The 20,637-nt window shown below is 44.4% G+C and overlaps 1 protein-coding gene across 2 annotated transcripts in view; it reads left to right on the plus strand.

Annotated features, from left to right (window-relative positions):
* VDR (vitamin D receptor) overlaps nt 1–20,637 on the plus strand; it is a 170,497-nt gene that overhangs the window by 108,674 nt on the left and 41,186 nt on the right. The window lies entirely within an intron of this gene.

Genomic DNA, 20,637 nt, shown 5'->3' on the forward strand with positions numbered 1-20,637 from the left:
CTTCCAACTGGCCTGGCTTGACCCTGTTGTGTATCCTGTCCCATGTCAGTTTCTGCATAGTATAACTAAATACGAAGGCCACAACCTATGAAGTTCAATGTTTTTACACTCTCCTTGTTTACCCTATGGTCCCTCCTTGATACACATTAGACTCCAAGGATTATTCTGGTTGACTCGCAAAGGCTGCAAATTTTGCAACCTTGCAAGTCTACCAGAAGCCGCTCGCCCCGACCCCCCGCATGTCTGCGAATGGATGTTTAGCATAAACATCCATTCACAGCCTTGGGTGCGGTGGATAAACCCCATGAGTGCATCCCCCAGCCCACCGCCCCATGCCCCCCAGCCGCACCTGGACACTCGCACTCATCAGCTGCACGTGCGCATATATGACTATGCTAAAAATCACTCCCCTGCGAGTACGCTGGTTCCAAGCCTCAGGTGTAGGGTTACCACCTGTCCAGGATTACTTCGGACAGTCCAGTAATTCAGACCGGCGTCCAGAGTCCGGAAGGGTGGCTTCCCCAGACTATACATTGTCCGGTAATTGATCCCCCCACGACCGCCTTCGGTGACATCAACATCATTTACATACCAAACCAGGCCGGGCCGTAACCCACGTGAGGAAGCCGGCACCGGGGGAGGGTTGTGGGGCGGTGATGATGACGTCAGACGGACCGTCCTCCTCCTTCAGTGTCTCTGTCTGTTGTTGCTGATTGACACTGTCTGGCTGGGAGGAGGAGGGAGGAGGCGGGACATGGAGTTAGAGTGACAGTGTGAGTGTCACTCGTCCTCGGGGGTTCAGCTCCTCCTACAGGGTGTGGCCATGTGACCTGACATGTGACGTGAGTGGTCAGCTGCCTGTGGCGCAGTTCAACAGTGTGAGTGTCACTCGTCCTCGGGGGTTCAGCTCCTCCTACAGGGTGCAGCCATGTGACCTGACATGTGACGTGAGTGGTCAGCTGCCTGTGGCGCAGTTCAACTTCAGCTGGGGCAGTTAGTTTGTTGTCAACTTGTCAGGACACCGGTACAGTCTGTGGCTGGGCAGAGAGCTGCCAGCAGCTGAGCACACAGCCGATCTGCAGCAGCAGCGCAGCCAGTCACCAGGGCTGCCAGGCAGAGGCAGTCCAGGCAGTCCCCCTTCTGAGCGCCCAGGTCACCTGCTGAGCAATGTGCCCGGCCCAGCCAACCCAGCACAGCAGGCTGCCTGCAGCTACTCTAAATTACTGTGGTGTGGTCATCACTAGTATATCAGTACTAGTGCAATAACTGGGCGCCCGATTTTTTTAATCGGGTCGGAAAAATTGGTCGCATCGCATTGCATGTGACCAAATCGCATGCGATGTGATGCGACCGACCCGATTTTTACATTGGATCCAATGTTAAATGGTCCCTGACACCCGATTTTTACATTGGACCCAATGTTAAATGCCCCCAAGACCCCATTTTTAATTGTGTACCCACCCTGATGGGTAATTACTATGTCAAATGGCCCCCCCATTGTTAACGACACGCCACGATCAACACCAACCCGAAGCGTGGCGAGCGCAATGGTACGCGTCCTCCGACCTTTTCATACCCCCACTATCCATGTCGGTGTAGAGTTGCTTTTATATAGTGTGGCGAGCGCAGCGAGCCACCGAGCCCGAAGCATGGTGAGCGCAGCGAGCCCCGCGAGGGGACGCGGAATACAAGTCCGAAGCGTGGCGAGCGCAGCGGATTACTTAACATGTATTCCGCGTCCCCTCGCGGGGCTCGCTGCGCTCACCATGCTTCGGGCTCATGTTCCGCGTCCCCTCTAGGGGCTCGCCACGCTTCGGGCTCGGTGGCTTGCTGCGCTCGCGCGGGGGTTAAACAGCGAAGGCCGCTGATTTTCAGCAATCCCCATCGTTTAACCCCCTTGCTGGCCGCATTGAATACGGCCCTATACATATATTGTCTGTATCAGGCTGCAGCTGCTAAACATAAATTAAATGATCAGTTTATTAATATTTAAAATTATTTTGCTACCTTCTTTGACTTTGTTGGTCTAAAGGCCCATACACACTGGTCGATTTTCAGGGGGCAGGGGAGCTGAGAGGTGAGGGGACAACAGAGCGGCCACTGGGGGGGTGGGTGTGTGCCCGGACAGGTGATGCTCCTAGTGGTGCACACCTGGACACCACTGGCGCACTGAGCCCGAGAAATTTCCGGGCATACCACTCAAGTGGTTAATAAGACTTTTAGTTCTTAAATGTGAATGCTCTCAAAACAAAAGAATGGAACCCTTTATGGTACTCTTTACCATACAGTTATACGCGTCCCCTCGCGGGCTTCACAGGTGTCCGTGGCGACGCCGACACCTGTGAAGCCCGCGAGGGTACGCGTCTACCTGTGAAGGTATCCGCGTCCCCTCGCGGGGCTCGCTGCGCTCGCCACGATTCGGGCTCGGTGGCTCGCTGCGCTCGCCACACTATTCTATTCTCACTCCACGCCCTAGTGGATAGTAGGGCATGAAAAGGTCGGAGGACGCGTACCGCCGCCCCTCGCGGGCTCGCTGCGCTCGCCACGCTTTGGGTTCGCGTGGATCGTGGGGTGGCGTTAAAAATTGGGGGGGACATTTAAGGGTTAATTGTGCTTATTTGGGCTCTGTGGCCCATTTAACATTGATTCCTAGGGCCAAATCGGGTCATTGAGGCATTTAACAGTAAAATCGCGGTCAATCAGCCTTTTTAACATTGTTCCCTATGGGAAAATCGCGGTCATCGCGGCCATCCCGATTTACCCGCGATGCCCGCGATGACCGTGATTTTTACGCCCGCGATTTCAATCGCTGGCGCCCTTCTAGGTAAAGAGTACCCATTTTATATTTTGAAATGGAAAGATCGTTTTATGTATTGTAAATAAAAATGTAAATGCAACTACAGCACTTGCAAAAACTATTTTAACTCCCTTTTGTATGAAATATTACTGCATAGCCTTCCAGATTTTGGTGATATGGCATTAGTGGAATTGAAATATAGAGTAACAAAAAAATGTAATATGACAACAATAATTAACCCAGATTCTCTCTGTGAAAAGAAAAATATCCTTAGGAATGATAAATTACTATGTTCCAAAATCAAATTAAACAATTCAAAAAGATTATAAATATTTTAATATTTTATATAAAGACTAATGTAACAAATACATTTATTTAAGGAAAGCAAAAATTTGTATTTACTGTATGAGGGTTAAAAACCTGAAAAAACAAAACAAACGACTTGGTGTGCCTGATTCAGAGTTGTACACAATACGGATATTTACAGAGCTGAACAAGTATTGGCAGACTACACGTGTCACAGTTCTATGCACGTGCAGCGATTCACTATGGAATTGATTCACAAAGTATTTCTTTGCAATGTGATTGGCAGACTGGGTCTATTTGTAAGAGGTAACTGGGACTGGAGGAAAAATGCAGGTGTGTCAAAACCATTTTCATGGTCATGTCCCTGCCTGCCAATGTGATCTCAGACGCATAAAACTTGGTGCCAGGGTTTCAACTCACATGGCCATTCTGCATGACCATAGAGTTACTTAGGACTAAGACAATCGTATGGCCTGCGACCATTATTTATTTATTTATTTATTTATTTACAGTTTCTTATATAGCGCAGCAGATTCCGTTGCGCTTTACAATAGAAGACAGTGATAAAACAAACTGGTTATCAACAGACAGACTTGGAGGTAGGAGGGCCCTGCTGCAAGCTTACAATCTATAGGACCATTGCGGCGTCTTTACATTTAGATACATTTGTGAGGCTGTCTGTGTGCAACTAAATAGAAATTAAGACAGCTGACGCATTTGCATATTTGTGCACAATATCTGGAGCTAATAATGCATTAGTGCAGTGGTTCCCAAACTGAGTGCCTATGCACCCTGGGGTGCCTCAGGACACTTGCAGGGGTGCCTTGGGTTGGTGGACCAAGATCAATTCATATTATTAATGGTCAATGTAACAGGCAAAACCAGTGCTTGTGGCTGCCAATCATAATATATGTGGACAAACAGAAGCAAATCCTGTCCCTCACCAGATAACTGTGGCATATAAACACAATGCACTTCATTTAATATTTTTATTCTGAGTTTCTCGATAAGAAGCATTTGGCCTAGGGGTGCCTTGAAAATATTTTGATGCTCTAGGGTGCCATGATTCAAAAAAGCTTGGGAACCACTGCATTAGTGTACACCTCTAAATCAGACCCAAGATGGACTTTGACTCTTTGGTATTACTAGGATGCCAAGAGACTATACAGTACAAAGATTTCTATAGATTTGCGACTTGTGATGTGTAAAAGCTTCAAACTGAGATCAATATTGCAGATTAGAAATAAAGCAGTCAGTATTTTCCCTGCACAGAAACAAAATAACTCACCCTAACTCCCTCTGCACAAGTTATACTGTATATGCCCCACCTGCAGTGCACATGGTTCTGTCCATTTGAGAAGGAATTTGCCTTTGCCTGTGAATCAGAATAAGGGCCATAGTCTCCCCAAAAGTTTACACAAAATAGACTAATTTGAGGAAGAACCTCCAATTTTAGTGGTTGGATGGAGTATTTGGTATTTTATGTGTATTACAATCCCTGGCACTGCATGCTATATATTGTAATAAAAATATCAAAGTGGGTCTAATATTGCTACACTACAGATGTATCCGGCCACATCTTTGCAGGGGATGGCGATTGTATTGCCATCCCCCGCCGGTGGCCGGCTACTGCCAGGGGCGCGCACACGAGATGCTTGCGCGCCCAGTGGCAACGTAGCTTGGCGGGGGTCCCCGCTGCCTCCCCCGCCGTCGCCACCTGTCCCCCTCACCGCCCCGACCCCCCCCCCCCCTGAATTGGGCAGAGTCTCCCTGAAGCGGAGACTGGCAGGGAGACTCTGCCTAGCCGCTTTGATTCTGGGACGCACGTGCGCGTCCCAGTCGCTATCGCTAGCGCTCGCCAGTGAAAGGGATCTGGCTAGCGCCGGCCAAGGATGTCAGCGGCTCCATCTGTGCATTGATCCACTCATCCACACTCTTTACCTGCTTCCGTTTCCATTTGCAGTTTGTTTACCCATGCTGCACCCACTCAGTGAAATGCCCTCCCTTGCACAGCAAGACTTATCTAAGTGTTGCTGGAAAACTCACCTGTTCAGACAAGCTTATCATATTTCTGAATCACTTTCCCTCGGCTATATTTAGCCTAATAAACAAAACAGACTGAAGATAGGAAAGCGCTTTATGCTGAAAACAGATGTGCAGCAACTGGAAACTGTTTCATGACTGCAGAGTCAGGAGACATCATTTTTTATGACATTATTGAGGCCATTGGTGGAGCCATTCTGAGAGGTGAATGAAGCATCCAATATCTTTGGCTCAACCTTTTTGGCTTATTGCTTCCCAAGTTCAGACTATATGATTTGATATCCACTTATCACCACTTTACGCCGTTCACAAAAATCTTTGGTGGTTTCTGTACTCAAACCATCGATGAACCCGAGACCATCCTAGCTATGTGAATGGATATTTGCTAAAGTGCAGGCTTATACAACTGGAGTCAATTAGATTCTACTTATGATTTCTTTGGTACCATTTAGAAGGTAATCGCTAGAATCTAATTGGCTGCAATGGGCAAAATCTCCACTTCTACAAAACCACCCTTTAGTAAATATTAGCTTGAGTCTTGTTTTTTGTACCTTGTCTTCATAAAGTTCTATAAAATATGCTGGAGTTACATCAATAAATGTTGATAATATTTGATAACAAGGCCCTGGCCCCCATTCTAAGGTTGGCTACATACGATTAATAATCAATTTCATTGGTACCGGCCGATACCAGACACACATAAACCTAAAAAATTCAACTAATAAAAGTCTCCTTTAATTCAGGATAAAAAATGTTTAAAAAACAGTTTAATGAATCCACTGTTGCCAGCCTAAATGTATTATTAAAAGGTCAGTCCTTTGTTAGTAATGTTAATATGTAGGCAGTCCAATAGTATTAATATTGCAAACAATCTGGAACAAATAGTTCAACATTAGCTACCAATCCTCCGGTTAGTGTGTTTAGTAATAACTAGGTAATCTACTATTGATGGTAATAGTAGGAAAAACAGTAAATTGGAACTATATTTGATTACTGGCTAGGTGGCATGTATGGAGGTGCATTTAGCATCCGTTATTACAGGTCATGTTTATGTTTTTTTTGGAAGATCCAGGATAGTAGAGACACAGCTCTGGTTCCAATAAAATCTTCAGTATGCCGGCCGGCAGTACCTTTTTCAGGCATGTCCAACGTTGGCCCTCCAGATGTTTTGAAACTACACATCCCAGCATGCTTTGCAACAGTTTTAGCATTCTCTAATAGCAAAACTGTGGCAAAGCATGCTGGGATGTGTAGTTTCAAAACATCTGGAGGGCCAACATTGGACATGCCGGTTGTAGATGGTAAAAGAATCAGCAGCTATTGCGTCTTTGTGGCAATGGTGCAGACGATGTTCATCTTACTGAGATGCCTTCCAGCTGCAAACCTACAGTAGGCCTTTATTCTGATTACCACGCTCCCCTGCCTGTTCCTACAGAGGAGCGATGTTGAGTGACTGCGCATATACCATTATGCGCATGTGCAGCCGATTGGTGCGAGCTGGCGCGAATAACTGCTTGTTCGTCATCCCGTTCACACCTAGCAGTGCGGGTGGAGGGCCTGGGGCTGCAGGGAAGGGACGCACCCATGGGAACACCCAGCTGGGTGCTCCCATGATAATATGTCCATGACATTGGTGCAGGGGGCGGCAGTGGCCGCACGCTGCCCGTACAGGGCAACCGCAGACCTAAGACACCACGAGGTGTCTTAGGTCTGCGAGCACTTGCAAAATCATTTGATGGTCGGCTACCATCAAAAGATTTTGTCCCCGCACACAAGCCTGCGAATGGATGAATATGCAAAGCATCCATTTGTGTGCCATATATGGGGCATGCAAAGGAGGTGGGGGGCGGCCACTACTGCGGGCGGCGTTTCAATGATATGCAAAGCTGCGAAATTTGTGGCTTTTGTGTGTCAACCAGAATAACCTCCCTATTCCGAGGTTTTAGGTATTAAGGGTCCCCATCGGAGATTGTACCAGCCCTATGGAAGCGCAGAACATGGCCTCCTGTATCAATAAAACTGCTTCTTACCACATCACACCTGTGTCTGGCTAGTCGCCAAACCTTGTACTACCCAGAAACGCTCACTGAAATTTCATGCAGCTGCGTTTAATTCTAATCTGTGACAATCGGAACACGTGCACTGTGACTTAAAACATCTTCCATCTGATGTTCCTGCTGCTACCGCTTAAGAATAAGCCCCAAAGTGGGGAAGTTGACCACTACAAATACTCAGCTGTAAGCTATTATTTATTTATAGTACAGTCCTTGAATGACAGAGACTGATTGGGTGCTATGGGCAACCTGTGCACTTAACTCTGTCAGAAGTTTGACACAACTTTCTCCCTGGGAGATCAAGTATTTCTGGCAAAACCAGCTTTGAACACTGTTGATGATGATCGGCTCTGCACATGCTGCTCCTGTTACTACTGCAGAGTGCTCTGAGCTGCACGTGTATGCTATGATATGCTTCCTCTACACCTACAGAGAGTGTATGAGTCCCACAAGCCCCTGCCCTAGTGGTGCCTACTCTATATACCCTATACAGATGGAGCCATCCTCATCTAGCCCTTTAATAGGATTATGTAAATAATAGGATTACTCTGCTAATCCCCTACTTTATTGTGCTGCTGTATTTATTGTATTGCCTTGGTGAGCCATGGCTCACCGTGGCTATCCAGAGATGGCTAGATGAGGATGGCTCCATCTGTACACAGACATTCACACAAGGGTTAATTTTGTTGGGAGCCAATTAAGCTACCAGTATATTTTTGGATTGTGGGCAGGAACCAGAGTACCCAGAGGAAACCCACGCAAGCACGGGGAGATTATACAAAATTCACACATATCTGGCCATAGTGGAAATCCAACCCATGACCTCAAGGCTGTCGTATTACATGCATTAGAGATACTATACCCCCTTTAACGGCAACAGCTTTGAATAGAATACAGCGCTCTTCTCTTTATAATTGACATGAGGATGAGTAAATAGTACGGCAAGTAGTAAACATTAGTCTGCTTTGGGCTTTGTGTCTTGACTGTGGGCTATGCAAAGCAAAATAAGACAACTTTTTTTTTTTCATTCGCCATACCACACATGTGTATTTATTTTTGAATCATGCTATGTTTGCACACCTTTATGCAGCCTCTGTACCTTGAACTTCAAATATGTAATATGTTTCATAATACTGTGTGCCCCATGCTGTCTGGCCTCCATCATTCATAGCTCAACTTTTACTTACATGCTAACTCTCTCTTCTGCTGTTCAGCAGGTTCTTGTTCAGAGCTGAGTCCTCTGCTACAGACCTGCCAGAGCTTGGTTCAGCTCCCTGACAACACTCAGAGCTCAGATCCCAGCAGCATGGGATGTCTCCTCTCCTGTAGTTTACAACTGCCAGCCGGCAACAGAACAACTCAGGGGCTGCATCAAATGAGCTGGACCAAAATGTACAACGGCAATATTTAGACCACCTGTCTTAACCATGAGGACATGTGTAAACATATTTACATGCATCTACATGTTGATGCTAGGAATGTATGTGAGGGGACAAGGGGTGGATATAAGCTAGTGGCCACTCCTAGGCCCAGTGTTGTTGCGCCCTGGTGGGCAGTAGCCTTTAAGCTCTTTTACATGGGCACTGCACATCCAGGGCTTCCACACCATTGTCTTCTATTTTCACCCAGTGGGCGGCAGTCTTTAAGCTCTTCTGCTTTGGCGTTGCCTCCCCCAGGACATACAGTACATGGCTTTTGCACAGGCTATTCTTAGCCAATGCAAGAGGGCAGAGCAATGAAGCGGAGACCAGTAATTGGCTCCCCATGGCGATCTTTGAATTTAAAAAATCCAAGATGGCCACAGTGAGCCAATCATGGCTCATAGCATCATTGCCCACCCCTTGCATCGGCTAATAATAGCCTGTGCAAGGGATAAAAGGTAGTGAAGGTAGAAGATACCAAGGAAGTCCTGGGTGGGTGACGTCCATGCACAAGAGCCTAATAGCTGCCACCCACCAGGGAAAGATGCCGTGGATGCCACCATGCAAAAGAGTTTAAGGATCGCTGCCTGCAGGGTAGAATAAGATACCATTGAATCCCTGGATGGACGACGGCCATGCAAAAGGCCGCCACCCACTAGGTGAAGAGCAAAGAAGACACCACTGGGGGTGGTGCCACAGCGGCCCTGCAAAAAAAACTACCTCCACAAGGAGGTGCTGCCTGTAGGCCTGACTGGTTGTGCTGCAGAAGAGGTAACGATAGTACAAACTCTTGGACAGGATGGGGTTGCAGAGAGCTGCAGCAGCGCTGGTATTAGCTGCTAGGTTGGCTCCTTTCATCTGCTTCTTGGTCAGGTGATGCCGTGACCGGGGTGGATGGGGTAAGCAGTAGGCTCCGTTACGGCTGGTGTCAGTGTGAGAGTTATGGAGTATATTAAGTAGTTTTGTCATGTTTCTCTTCTGTCATTGCCTGGCTGGATAGTGGGCAATTCGGGAGGGGGGGGTGTTTGAGCTTCTGCGGCAACTTAGTGCTACAAAAAACGTGTTTTTCAAAGTGCATAAGGGCAGTGATCATGATCACTGCATGGACTGTTTTTTTGCATACCTCAGTTTTATTGCTACAGGATATTCCTGGTTTTCTTATATTATCAGGTGAAACATGGCACTAATTTGTTTTTATCAGCCACAGCCTTAACCTAATTGTCAACTGACTTGTTTTTTTATTTATGCATTTCCTTACCCAAGCATAAAATGCTCTCCTGTAGTAGGTAATACCCCGCCTACCTGTCTATATTTGCACTGTTTGCATATAAATGTTGTTTTCTTGGAAATAATGGGTGGATAAAGAATTCACCCAAAAGGTCATTTCTAAGTGACATACTGAATGTTATTTATAGAGCTCCTAGTCTCTGCTTGACTTTATTTACTACAAATGATTGTGTGTTGCCTGTACATGTTTCTTTGCAAATGTCTTGTATTATCGTACGGGTGCCAGTAGAAAGTAGAAATTAGAGCCTAACCATTTTTTCTTCTTTTTTTTTAACCATTTATCATTTTTGTACAAACTGAAACAGTACTACAGTGAGAAGAAAAGGCCCAATAACTCAACATGGACGGTTAAAGTGGAAATTGTAGGAGAGCAAGAGGGGGGAATAAAGATCATTAGGTGGTCATTGTAGTAAAATTGTATGGTAAATGCCCAGCACAATTATTAACAATTTAGAAAATATTAATGTTAATACAAAAGGTCTCACAGTCTATGGGTAGTGTAAATAGAGAAGGGGAGTTCATCAAAGTCTGACCATAGACCCCATATTTTGTTACATTTGTGGGACCTGTTGCAAAGAGTAATTTTTCTACTTTAAAGCAAAATTAAAAACTATACCTATGGCCATCTGTAGGGAGGGAACAAAGGGGTGTTTCCAGTTGGAGGCAATCATCAGGCTGCTTTGATAGTCTGAACTGCCAATATGTCACTTGGTCTACCTAGAGCCTGGAGTGGGTGCCTTAAAACAGTATACTGACAGTTGGAATCCTGACTGTCAGAGTGTCATCCAACACTCTCCTTGGACATAGATCAGTTGGCCATTCATTTCTGAGTCCATCTGCCACTTCTTTACTCCATGCCCCTGATTTACTGGTTCTACTGTCCTTCACATTGCTGGAAAACTGGGTTCTTTTATTTATATTAACTGAACCTGCCCACAAATAATGGCTTTTTGAGATGAAATTGCGGATGTCCCTCATATTCCCATTACAAAGAAGTTTTAGCATACACATCTGCACACATCGTGTCACGGGGATTCGTGTGGGTCGGTGTGCATTAGGCAGGGGGCCATTTACCTATGTGCAGCCTAGCGATCAGGTCTGAATTGGGCATTTTATTTCAATGTCTAACATATATTTAGGGCTAACGTACTGTATATAGGGTGTGTGATGCATGCTACTTTTTAGCCTACTTTCTCTCATACTGTGCAACTGCATACTATACGGCGCATTCCGGTTGGTCTGAAAAGGGTGGACGCGTTCTGGTTATAAAAATCCTGTAATACATTGGATTTGCATTTGGAGTGTTAAAGACGCATGCTGTTACACTGGCCGAGTGCCAGCCTATCTGCGACTCTTTCAGGGATGCTTAAATTAGCCCTGAATCTGATTACATCCTGGGCATGGTGTTTGAAGTAGTATAACATTCAGCAATAATAATTTATACGATTGTTGCAAGTTGACTGGAAAGATCTCATTGTAATCGGATGGAATGGGAACATTTTCCCAGATTTTGGGCCTTATTCTAGTTCACTCTTAGAGGCAAATTCCTTCTTAGCTGGACAAAACCATGTGCACTGCAGGTGGGGCAGATGTAACATGTGCAGATATAATTAGATTAGGTGAGTTATTTTGTTTCTGTGCAGGGAAAATACTGACTGCTTTATTTTTACACTGCATTATAGATCTCACTTTAAAGAAAAACCCCACCCAAATCTCATTCTCTCCGCACAAGTTACATCTGCCCCACCTGCAGTGCATATGGTTTTGTCCAGCTTAGAAGGAATTTGCCTCTAAGAGTGAACTAGACTAAGGCCCTTTGTGTGTCAAATGGTCTGGATCTTACATAATGGACTTAAGGCCCATTTACACAGTGTTACTTTCTGCAAATGCATATAGCTACATATTTTGCATACTACATACATACTCTAGTCTACCAGCATGATGTTACAGCTGCTTTCCCAAACAAAATGCTGTGTTCACTGGGACATCTGCTGTTTGCAACATATCCATATTTAAATCCGTGGAAGTGCTTTTCTTAGACTCCTGCACCCTTGTTATGCACTTGGCCTTTACACGCTATATTTGTGTGTACGTTTAGTGAAAATGTAAGAGCCAGTATTCACTGACATTATGTATTATGAATTGTTGAAAGGAATACATCGTAATATACAGTATTGGGGAAAGTGTTCCCTAAAACTGGAAACAAAAGATAAAACCTATCACATCCGATAGAATTGTTGTTCTGCATTTTAAGCAGTAGTGTATCTATAATGGGTGTGCAGTTCGCACACACCCCTGGGTCCATCACACTCTCTGCACCCATGTAGAACACTTGCCTCTCTGCCGAGGCAGCCAAACTAATTCTATCACATCCTATGTATATATTGTAATTATATGCTTATTATCCAATGTCTCACTATGCTAGTCTGCATTGGAAGCCATGACCACTGGAACACGCAATCTTTTTATCCTACTCACACTCCTGGGAGTTCCGCTGGTGGTACAGCGTCCAGTTGCATTACTCCAGGTAGAGCAGCTGCATTTGAAACCTCTTTAAGAAGCAAATAGTATAAAAAATACCAATCATCCAGATACAGGGAGGAGAGATATAGGGAAAGGAGGATGTTTGCTAAGGGGAGGTGGGTGATATAATTTTGACAGGGTGGTACAGTAACCAAATGAACCATGGCAATCATAAATTAAGAGGGAAGTCCAGTAACAGAGCATTGTGTCCCTCCTTGAGAGGGTCATGTTGGGAGGTATGATTATATGGTGGTGTACAGTTATACTTCTGATTGTCCGCATGTTTTAATGTCACTAGCACTGTTTTTGACAATAATTTGATTTGGTTCTGGAGCCCCACCCTGAGGTACCCCTGCAAGAGCCTCATGGAACTCCATGGTGCATAGGCACACCATTTGGGATCCACTGACATAACCCATTTGCTCTACATATTACCCATGTATCTTGCTGCTTAGTAGTGGTATATAAGCCCAGAGTCCAGCACCACACAACAGTATTATAAATATGTCAGTTAAATAAAACTAACATCTTTTCTATTTATCTGGACCGTTTGACTTCACTTCGTTGTAACTATAGCTGTCAATAATAGAAGTCACTCTAGCAGTTTGAAACCCTGAGTTAGGGGGTAATGTGCTAGAAAGAAGGTTTACATTAAAAAAGTAAGCAATTAAAAAAAAAATACTTTTATAGAGCATGTCATGTTGGAGAATTGATCTAGATCAGTGGTTCTCAATCTCGGTCCTCAAGACCCCACACAGTTCATGTATTCCAGGTCACCCGGCAGGTGCATTAATTACTCACTGACACATTTTCAAATATCCACAGGTGGAACTAATTTATTGCATGTGATTCTGTGTTGAGACCTGGAAAATATGCTCTGTGTGGGGTCCTGAGGACAGAGTTTGAGAACCTGTGATCTAGATGCATATCTTGAGAAGTGAAAGACTGAAACAAATTTGACACGTATGCAGTTATTGATTTTAGTTTTCATTTGTTTTTAAAACATTTTGTGATATTGGTATATGGTTTCGCAAAAGTCAATTGCCCTTGCATAATCTCTTAAGTCTGAAGCAGTAAATTCGTTTTCTGTGTGATTCTGGCAGCTGTAAAGTGGTTGTCTTCCATTTACACTCTCTGCGCTGAAACCCATTAACCCACTTAAATCAGCCAGGTAACATCTGACGAAGAAGGTTCAGACAACCCATCGTCATAGAGTTGTGATAGAGATATTGAGACTTTCCATACACTTTAACACTTCTTACACTTGGTAACCTTACAGCAACAAGTCTTTTTTTTAAACTGTAAAAAAACATTTTTATAAGTTAAGACCATTCTTTTGGTATAACCATTTGCAAGAGGTTTCCATTATGTTATTTAACTTGGCTGACTAAGATGTAGTTGAAGTTGCTATCACTGCTGCTTACATGGAGGCAGGAGCGATATCACTAATATGGTAGTAGAACAGAAGGCATCACACCTCTGCTTGCTTTAGCTTTGTATATGATCATCAAAGACACCATCCATCGGCTGTCAAACTCGTGCTTCAGATATAATAAAGAAGACCGAAAATTCCGAAAATTCTCATCTCCCCACTCCCCCACAATTGTGCCGACATACCTCTGTTTTGGTAAACTGAGGCCATTGCCACCCCCTTTCCGCCCTTCAATGGACGCAGAGTGTCAATGGCTGACAGTCTGCTCCCAATCTGCATCCAACATTGCAGACCCATATTTTGTGGCATGCACCTCAGTTTCCGCCACATCAGGGTATAAAATGAACGGCTTACTCTTCCAGGACGAATGACATTGCACTCCGTTTTTCTCTACATATCTTAGCAGCTGTCTGTGTAGAGATTTGACCATTCCCTTCTGTAAGGATTGTTCCGACATTGATTTTCTGTGCACAGTATTGTGTCCTTTGTGCTATTCCAAAATTTTCCTCTGAATGGGGAACTAAGAGTTATATATAGCAGTACTGTATTTCTCAGTTATTGCATGATTCATATATAGATGTGTCCTCATACAGTGCATCCGGAAAGTATTCACAGCGCTTCACTTTTTCCACATTTTGTTATTTTATAGCCTTATCTCAAAATGGAATAGTTTTTTTCCCCAAAATTCTACACACAATACCCTATAATGACAACATTAAAAAGTTTTTTGAAGATTATTTACAGCCGTTGCTCAATTATTTGTTGATGCACCTTTGGCAGCAATTACAGCCTCAAGTTTATTTTATGAATATGATGGCACAAGCTTGGCACAGGTGTCTTTGGGCAGTTTCGCCCATTCCTCTTTGCAGCACCTCTCAAGCTCCATCAGGTTGGATGAGAAGCATCATGCACAATCATTTCCAGAGATGTTTAAATGGATTGTCTTGAAGCCACTCCTTTGATATCTTGGCTGTGTGCTTAGGGTCGTTGTCCTTCTGAAAGATGAACTGTCATCCTAGTCTGAGATCAAGAGCACTCTGGAGCATGTTTTCATCCAGGATGTGTCTACATTGCTGCATTCATCTTTTTCTCTATCCTGTAGGGATGGTATTGGCCTGGAGATGAGCGGTGCCTGCTTTTTCTCCAAACATGATGTCTGGCATTCACACCAATTCTGTAGCCCTGACAAAGTGACCATTGGGTTCTTGGTCACCACCCTGACTAGGGCCCTTCTCCCCCAATCACTCAGTTTAGACAGCCGGACAGCTCTAGGTAGAGTCCTGGTGGTTCCGAACTTCTTCAATTTACAGATGACTGAGGCCACTGTGCTCGTTGGGACCTTCAAAGCAGCAGATATTTTTCTGAAGCCTTTCCCAGATTTGTGCCTCAAGACAATCCTATCTCAGAGGTCTACAGACCATTCCTTTGACTTCATGGTTGCATAGCTTCCAACATGACCCTCTTCAGGAGGGACACAATGCTCTATTTCTGGACTTCCCTCCAAATTTATAATTGTCATCACCTGTGTTGAAATACCTTTCTTATTAATGAAACTGTTTAATACAGGTGATGGTAATCATACATTAAGAGGAAAGTCCAGGAGCAGAGCATTTTGTTCGTTCTGGAGAGGGTCATGTTGGGAGGTATGTGGTTGGTTTGTGCTCTGTCATGCACTGTCAAGTGTGGGACTTTATATAGACAGGTGTGTGCCTTTCCAAACCATTTACAATCAGCTGAATTTACTACAATTAATCTATAGGAACATCTCAAGGATGATCAGTAGAAACCAGATGCACCTGAGGTCAAGCTTCATGGCAAAGGCTGTGAATACTTTATGTACATGTGATTTCTTAGTTGTATTTTTTGTAAATATATCCAGATGAAGCGCCTCTCATGCAGCTCCAGGGCTCGCCAGAATGCCCCCCCACCACTTGCGAAGAGCCGCTCCACCTGACTGGGACGAACGAGTGTCTCAGTCACTCAGCGGCGGGATGCGGAAACCCTGCCCATCTCTGCTTCAGGAAGACTGGCAAGGTTAGGGGTGGGGGCAGGGAGGTGCCAGCCGCCGGCTCAATGAGCAGCGCTACATTTGTAAATTTGTAAAAATCTCCCACTTTTTTTTCATGCTGTATTATGTGTAGAAATTTGAGGGAAAAATGTATATATTCCATTTTGAAGTATGGCTGTAACCTAAAAAAAGGTGGAAAAAGTGTAGAGCTGTGAATACTTTCCAGATGCACTGTCGATATAACCTGATTACACCATTTACCGATCTGATTTTGCGTTCTAGGACGCAGGTCAGATCACTACTGCAGCAGGAGGTGTGTATATGCTATGGACGGCCATACAGACCTACCTGTATAGTTGCTGTTTCCATGGAAGCAGCAGTGAAAGCAACTCCGACCACATGCTCCAATGTGCCTCATTTGAAAGCATAAGTACCTCCTTTACAAAAGTGTAAAATACATGTCCTTTTGCGTTTTTTCCATATCCATAGGAATGTAGAAAAAAACATCTGTTTTTAAAGCATAGATATAAGTGTTGTACTTTGTTCTCACATTAACAGAGCTTGAGAAGCTTATTTATTAATGTTTCTCAAAGCTTTGTTGCAGCATAGTGTGCTGCGTAATTAAGTGGATTGCCAAAGAATTCCATTGAATTTTACTAAGCATTACTATAATACTTCTGTATGCCTCTAGTAACATCAATATACACTATCTTTTCACACTGCATTTATAGTATTAGTAGTGTGTCTTAGAAGATTACAGAAAAAAAGTTAATAGGAGAGATGTTGTAATGCGAGCTGTCCGTGGCTTACAAGTGTACTGCTGCCTACTGAAAGTATACAAGAATGTGCTTTTCCCCATAGCCAGAGGGGATACGGTCATTAGGTCTACACGAACTAGGTCGACAAGCATTGGGTCGACACCACTAGGTCGACAGGCAGCAACGTCGACATGGGTTTAGGTCGACATGGGTTTAGGTCGACATGGGTCAAGGTCGACATGGGTTTAGGTGGACAGGTCATTAGGTCGACACAAGCATTAGGTTGACATTGGATATGTCGACAATCAAAAGGTCGACATGGGGTTTTTCACTGTTTTTTTGAGCCGACATGTGCCGGGCGGCGGTATTTCATGCCCTACCATCCACTAGGGCGTGGTGGGAGAATAAAATAGTGTGCGTAGCGAGGCACCGTGCCTGAAGCATCTCCAGCAATGCGAGGGGATGCAGTGCACTTCAAACTGTGTCGACATTCAGGTAAAACACAGTGAAAAAACTCATGTCGACCTTTTGACTGTCGACCTTGCCCATGTCGACCTAATGCTTGTGTAGACCTTGACCCATGTCGATCTAGACCAATGTCGACTTTGCTGCCTGTCGACCTAGTGGTGTCAACTCAATGCTTGTCGACCTAGTTGGTGTAGACCTAACAACCCACACCCAGCCAGAGTGTCAGTACCTGCTACATTCAGCTGTTTGCTTCTCACACATGGAGGCGATAAATAAACAGACAGTTTAATTTTGGTAAAAGTAAAAACCATTAAAACATTAAACTTATTTATCTTGGATGATAGTAACTTTTTTTTTTTATCTTAATTTCTTTTTCTTACATTATTCAAAGAACAAAATATTTTAAGTCCGATTGTAGATCTTAACATGCAATTTACACAATACTCATTTATAATCTTGTGGTTCAACAGAATAAAATTGCAGTGCCAGAGTGGAAAATGTGATAGTACTTTATTTTAAATAGCCAATATTTTTCCTCCACATTGCGGTATTTCTTCTCCCCCATGTACACTGGTGGTTATTATGAATAACATCATTTCCAGCGCTGAGGCATTTTTAGACATTCATGTGGCACCATCACAGCAGTCTGAGTAACAGTCCTTGTCCTCTTATTGGTTTGATCTCTTTTTTTCTTCAGAATTCATGGCAGGCATCTTCCTTTATCTGTTACGTTCTTAAATAAAGCTTTGATAACCTGCCACATGTATGTGGTTACACACTTCCTATTTGTAACTACAGTATATAACTTTTATTTCTCTCTCTCTATGTGTGTGTGTATACTCACAAACCTATGAGTGCTGCTGCATTTTTTACTTTGTGTGTGTATGTATACTGTATGTATGTCTGTATATGTATATATATTTCTATGTGAAGCACACTTTCTGTATTTTCTTTGCATGGGTCTAAAAACTTAGCGCATACGGAAGAATAAAAGAAAGAATGCACAGTATATTTTACAGTGAGGCCGGGATCATATATTTCAATCTTGGACTGTGTTCATAGTGGTTTATATCCCATCTATTTATAGTTGTGAATATAATATAGAATGTATTCATAGTACTGCCCACTAACATAACCTGATATAGTCTATCCCCGAACGTATTGCTTAGTTAACCTCTTAGTAACCCCTCAGCAACAGAGCACAGCCAAACAGAAAAAATAAAAACATTGATAAAAAGTGCGAAATACATAACAAAATTATACATGAAGCTGCTTCTGTCCTACTATAGATAGTACACATTATAACTTTCGAAGTATTGAGCTTATTTTGCCATTTTGCTATGGTATAGGGTAAAACTCCTCTCTCATAGAACTTGTGGCTGCTGCTTCTTTGTAGACATCAGAGTAGTTATGTGAAAAAAAAATACTATGCTTTATATCAAGTCTTTACATATCATGAGATTAACACGCAGCTGATTACTACAGTACATAACTCCTAATTGTTCCAATGGGCGGGATGTATTAATATACATCTCCGCCCGCCCGCCGCGATGCCAGCGCATATGTACTAACATATGCGGCTGGCATTGCGGTGCGGTGACGGAGACCCCCCACGATACCTGTACTGTGGGGGGTCTCTGTCATCTCCCTGCCGCCTGGTTCTCTCCTCATGCCGGGGACAGCTAAGCAGGCTGTCCCCGGCGCCTCCTCCTCCCCCCTGCAGCCGGAAGGACGTCCGGCTGTGTTATTAGGGGGAGGAAGGGCTTACCTAAGGTAAGCTAGAGGGAGGGGGACTGGGGGGTCGGCGGGTTTGCGGTGGAGGCGTCGGGAGGCGAAAAGAAACCCATAGGCTTCTATACCCTACAATGCGGTAACGTGGTGGCAGCGTTTTAATTCATAGAAAAATGCGGTAAAACGGGGGTTTTACCGCATTTTCCCCCTAGTACATCCCGCCCAATAGGTGCAGCTTGTCCACCTTTCCTATTGGGACAACATTTTTATGCTGTGGAAAAGTTGTAATGGATCTTCATTTCATAGGTGTATACGAAAGTTTGGCAATGAATGCGTGTTTGAAGGGTAATATGGGTCAACCAAGATCTTTTAAAGGTTGCAGATCAGAAGTGGGAATTGTTTCCTTTTCTTAAGTTACCCATCATGCAAGGACTCAATTCATGAAATTTAGTCCAGCATCATAAAGGCATAACAGGTATAACCATACAGTACAATAAAATCATGGAAGAATCATTCAGTTACAGATAGCACATATAGGAGGAGTTGGTGGGACACAGGATGATGTGATGAGTGGGGGTGCCGGACGGGTTCCCGACAGTCGGGATCCTGACAGTCATTTACCCGACGTCGGGATCCCAACTGTCAAAATGCCGACAGCCGGGTGCCCGACGGACACCCGCTATTTTCCCTCGTGGGGGTCCACGACCCCCATAGAGGGAGAATAGAATAGGTGGCTCGCGTAGCGTGCCACCATGCCCGCAGCGTGGCGAGCGCAGCAAGCCCGCAAGGGGCTTTTTTGCGCTCGCCATGCTGTCTGACTCCGGGCAGTCGGGATCCCGACATCGGGATAATGACTGTCGGGATCCCGACTGTCGGAGTCCCATACCACACCCATGAGTGGTAGGAGACACTGTATTTTAGGTGGTGAGATAGGAGGAGTGAAGGTTAGGGGAGAGTCTAGTCCATATTTGCATACCCTCCCGGAATGGCCTGGAGGCTCCTGAAAATCAGGAACGTCTCCCACATTATCCTCCAAGCCCTGCATCACCCTCAACTGCAATCAGGCTGCATAGACGAGTGCCGCGATATCAGTGCTTCGGAGAGGGAAAACAATCTGAGTAGACCCGCAAATCCCGGCAATTGTCTGAAATTAGGGTGGGGCTTAAGAAGGTCCTCCCTAGTCTGAACTGAATAGATCAGGGAGAGGGTCATTAACTATGCTCGGGAGGGCGCATCGTTAACTATGTTAAGCTTAAAGAGCCCCCTTGAGCGATATCTTTTACTTTCTATTAAGTACCAGTCTTAAATGTTTTGCATTCCCAGTCCTGTTATTTTCCTGCATTTTATCTTTTTCCTTTTTTTTGTGATCGTTTTGGAGAAAACAGATGTAAACATGTAGAGAAAAAATTACTAAGATAGGAGTTTTACTTCACAAGGGATGTTGCAATGGGCAACCAATCAGAATCTACTTATTTATTTAGCACCTTCTAGAACAGTGATTTTCAACCTTTTTACCTTGCGGCACACTATATAAGATTATAAAATTTCCAAGGCACACCATGAGATCCCCACAGGGCAAAACACATTGGCCCCCACAGGAAAAAAAAAACCTATTGGCCCCCAAATTAAAACCAATCACTCTGGTCCCCACAGGTAACAAAAATAAAATACATTCAACCTTTACATGAAAAGAAGAGACCAGTAAATAACAGTTAAACTGGTGGTGGCTGTGGCGGTTTGGGCATCTCTAGACCTGGTGGCACACTTGAGAATAGCTCAAGGCACACTATTGTGCCACAGGACAGTGGT

Source organism: Crinia signifera, chromosome 2 (assembly GCF_055691185.1).
Source record: "Crinia signifera chromosome 2, ASM5569118v1, whole genome shotgun sequence".
NCBI lineage: Eukaryota > Metazoa > Chordata > Amphibia > Anura > Myobatrachidae > Crinia > Crinia signifera.